This window comes from Salvelinus sp. IW2-2015, unplaced genomic scaffold (genome assembly GCF_002910315.2).
Source record: "Salvelinus sp. IW2-2015 unplaced genomic scaffold, ASM291031v2 Un_scaffold1334, whole genome shotgun sequence".
Lineage (NCBI taxonomy): Eukaryota > Metazoa > Chordata > Actinopteri > Salmoniformes > Salmonidae > Salvelinus > Salvelinus sp. IW2-2015.
Genome location: NW_019942847.1, coordinates 81,724 through 86,421, shown reverse-complemented (window position 1 = coordinate 86,421; position 4,698 = coordinate 81,724). Strand labels below are relative to the sequence as shown.

The 4,698-nt window shown below is 41.6% G+C and overlaps 1 protein-coding gene across 1 annotated transcript in view; it reads left to right on the top strand.

Annotated features, from left to right (window-relative positions):
* LOC112070463 (tumor protein p53-inducible protein 11) overlaps positions 1-4,698 on the top strand; it is a 119,574-nt gene that overhangs the window by 85,026 nt on the left and 29,850 nt on the right. The window lies entirely within an intron of this gene.

The window sequence follows — 4,698 nt, the reverse complement described above, 5'->3', positions numbered from 1 at the left end:
CCCGGTGTTCACATGTGCCTAAAATAAACATTGCGTGTTGGGTCTGGGCCAGTGCCCAGCTCTCCACCCTCTACTGTACTGCATGGTACTGTACTGACCTGTACTCTACTGTACTGTACTGACCTGTACTCTACTGTATTGCATGGTACTGTAGTGACCTGTACTCTACTGTATTGCAATGTACTGTAGTGACTCTGTACTTCTACTGTACTGTACTGACCTTACTCTACTGTATTGCATGGTACTGTACTGACCTGTACTCTACTGTATTGCATGGTACTGTAGTGACCTGTACTCTACTGTATTTGCATGGTACTGTAGTGACCTGGACTCTACTGTATTGCATGGTACTGTAGTGACCTGTACTCTACGTATTGCATGGTACTGTAGTGACCTGTACTCTACTGTATTGCATGGTACTGTACTCTACTTAGTGAACTGTACTGCATGGGTACTGTACTGTAGTGACCTGTACTGCATGTACTGTATGACCTGTACTGCATGGTACTGTTACTGTAGTGGACCTGTACTGCATGTACTGTAGTGAACTGTAATGTGCATGGTACTGTACTGCATGGTAGTACTGGTACTGCATGGTACTGTAGTGGAACTGTACTGCATGGTAGTACTGGTACTGCATGGTACTGTAGTGAACTGTATTGCATGGTAAGTACTGGTACTGCATGGTACTGTAGTGAACTGTTGCATGGTGTACTGGTACTGCATGGTACTGTAGTGACTGTACTGCATGGTAGTACTGGTACTGCATGGTACTGTAGTGAACTGTACTGCCATGTAGTACTGGTACTGCATGGTACTGTAGTGAACTGTACTGCATGGTAGTACTGGTACTGCATGGTACTGTAGTGAACTGTACTGATGGTAGTACTGGTACTGCATGGTACTGTAGTGAACTGTACTGCATGGTAGTAACTTGTACTGCATGTACTGGTAGTTGAACTGTACTGCATGGTAGTACTGGTACTGACATGGTACTGTAGTGAACTGTACTTGCATGGTAGTACTGGTACTGCATGGTACGTAGTGAACTGTATGCAGGTAGTACGGGTATGCATGTGACTTAGTGAACTGTATTGCATGGTCAGATTTTTCAGTCACTGTTACCGATTTTTGGATAACAAGAGCGACACGTTTTAAACACTTAATTCAAAATCAGAATTATAATTTTAAAAGCACTAATTACTTTGGGCATGTTCTACCTTTTTAACTGTTTACTTTTGTAAAACATTCATAATCCTCCGCCCGTGAGATACTACAGCGTATCATAAAGATATATTGTGGTGTTTTTGTGATAACAGAATGACCAGACACTAGTCAATATTTCTTAAACTTTTTATAAAGGCAAATAAATTCAGCAAAAATAAATATAAATGTTGATTTAATTCAACATTATGTTTTAGATCTATTTCTAAACCTGAATATTTTTTCAGTAGATGTTTAAAAAAAAACAAAAAAAAACTTTTCCCTCTGTTGACGTTATATAATATCAAAGCCTTTTGCTTATTCCTCATTTTTAGTTGGGAAATGGTTAAAACGTCTATCTTTGCTTCATTTCCCCCCAAAATATAGACTCTTAGCTTTACATGTTGGTGCTCATGGGTCCTTTTTTCCCCACGGAAATGGTCTTGATTCAGATGATGTCATCTAGATTATGGAAGCCGATTTATTTTAATGGATTGATCAATAGAATTTATTGGTATGCTTGATCCATAGGGGTTATAGTAATCCTGTTTGTGTAAGAACGATGTTGAACCTCACCTTTTTTAAAAAACCTATCTCACATTAACCTAAATCAGGGCTCTGTTCTCTTCTCCCGTTCCTGCATTTTTAAATCACCACCTATAAATAACCCTTTAACGTCAGCCAAACTGTGACTTAATACAGCTGGTGAGGCAGAGGGCTATTCTAGGATCAGTTTTTGATCTCATAATGCACGAGATAACAACAACAACAACAAACAACAACAACACGGATAAAGAAGACCTGATCCTAGATCAGCACTCTGAGCTTTATGAATACGAGGCCAGCTGTTCTCTCTGTCTCTCTGTCTTAGTCTGGATTGATATCATTTGGCCAAATTGGGGGGGGGGGGTAGTAGACTTGTGGACGACAGCCCCAGTTCCGACCCTGGCGCTGTCGAACTTGACCCAACTAGAACTTGACCCAACTAGAACCTGACCAACTAGAACCTGACCCAACTAGAACCTGACCCAACTAGAAACCTGACCAACAGTGATGCAGGTTAACCTGTCAGGTGTGTGTGAGGACTATGCTTCAGGATATATATACACACACACCGTTGTGTGCAGGCTGGCCTAAGTGGAGTGGTCTGACACAAGCCCACGGGGAGAGGGAGATTTCGTCAAGCCGTAAAGTCTCCGCTCTGTCCTCTTGTCTGCGTCGAAGTAGCTGTCCTTGCCACCATGCTCGACGCAAGGTACGACACAGTAGAAGAGGCTCAGAGAGAATGCCACCGAATCGCTTGTTCACAGCCTCCGTGTACTTGTGTACGTTTTAACCCCACGGTCTGTTTGCAGTTTTGTTGAGCAGGCGTTTCAATGCCATGACGCGGGGTATTACGTCTGAGGCAGACGCAGGTCAGTTTATTTCTACGGTCAGTTGTTCGAATGGAGCTAGGAGTGTTTGAAATGGCAGCGGCGGTATTAGCACCAACACGTTCTCGAACAATACGGCTTTCCTCAGGTCGAAATCCTCGTAGACCCACTGTGCTGTCAGACTCAGCATGCTCATGGGGCTGACAACRCTGGTCCAAATGTCAAGTCGTGAAACTCATGGATGTGAGTTTTCAACAATACTGTGTAACTCCGGTAGGGCAACATCTGAAAAATAGTGTGTACCGGGCCTCGACCAGTCGGCCCGAAAGCCAACATCATCCACAACAGAGCACGGTTGATTGTCAAGGGCAATGAATCTATTATCTTGGCGTTAATCGATTTCACCTTTTTTTGTTTTTGTTGTCGTCGTCGCGCTGCAATTGTCTGACCTTTTCAAATGACGGCTCGACTTCAACTTTAGTTGTTGGAAGTGTGCGCTTGGTATTTTTCTGCTTTTCTGTGTAGCGCTTTATTTTTTGTGGCGTCATTACCTCATCTACCTACGTTATATAGGTATGCACCTCGTCTACCTACGTTATATAGGTATGTACCTCATCTACCTACGTTATATAGGTATGCACCTCATCTACCTACGTTATATATAGGTATGTACCCCATCTGCCTACGTTATATAGGTATGCACCCCATCTGCCTACGTTATATATAGGTACGCACCTCATCTACCTACGTTATATATATAGGTACGTACCTCATCTACCTATGTTATATATATATATATATATATATATATATATATATATAGGTATGCACCTCATCTACCTACGTTATATATAGGTATGTACCTCACTACGTTATATAGGCATGCACCTCATCTACCTACGTTATATAGGCATGCACCTCATTTACCTACGTTATATAGGTATGTACCTCATCTACCTACGTTATATAGGTATGTACCTCATCTACCTACGTTATATAGGTATGTACCTCATCTACCTACGTTATATAGGTATGTACCTCACTACGTTATATAGGTGTGCACCTCATCTACCTACGTTATATGGGTATGTACCTCACTACGTTATATAGGTATGTACCTCGTTAGTGTTACTTCTACTGGACATGTGTATCAAGGTTATTGAATTTACCTCTCAACTACGGGTTAATATAGGTTTGCACGATCATGAATATGAACATTCAACATGAAATCAGTGAACACATACCTGAGTATAACGTAGGTACGTCAGCTTGACATCGGGGTCTTTTGCACATCGGCGGGTAAAGTCTAGAACATTCGGGACAGAGATGCTGGTGATGTGTTATCTAGGATTTCGTTCTGTGGTCTAATGTATGGGTGTTAAGTCTTGCTGGAGTTTGTTAATGGTGTTAGTTAGCGGGGTTCTTCATGTCATGGTGTTATTGTGGTTAATTGTTGTGTGTTGAGGAAGAGGTCAGTACTGAGGCGATTGGGAAACATATATTGTTGTAAGTTTAAGAGTGTTCTTGTGTATTTGGTTGTACGTAATTGGATAGTGTGCGGGTTTATCGTCTGTTTTATGGTTAAAATAAGTACATATATTATGACGTACCATGATATATTCGTTGACTACAGCCCTATAGTCTAGATCAGTTTCTTAAACGAAGCTCCTGATATCTTTCCATATATAACACACACGCCTACGTGTGTTTGAGTAAAATCAACTACATATGCACAGCGCTTGTCTGATAACTTCAAGCACCGGTTTGAATATATAATTAAGACACCCAAATACTCCGCGCACGATGGTCACACTGTTTAAAACAAATTAAGCGAGGCGGTGGACTGTGTTGTCAACAATTGTTTGCTCTCTCTCTCCCTACAACAGCGAGGTTGTGTGCTGTCTGTCTGGCTGCGAAATCAACCATTTAGTTTTTTCTTGTTTCTGACCTGAAAGTTCTCTGAAACACGAAATCCCTAAATTTGTTACGCAAAAACATTCATTTTCCAACCTCTGTGCTCTCTCTACGATAAACATGTAAGCATTGCATGCATCTGACCAATAGGCCTGACCGATAGCCATGATGATCACATCAATAAGTTGGTTCCTACACAACTCGAACA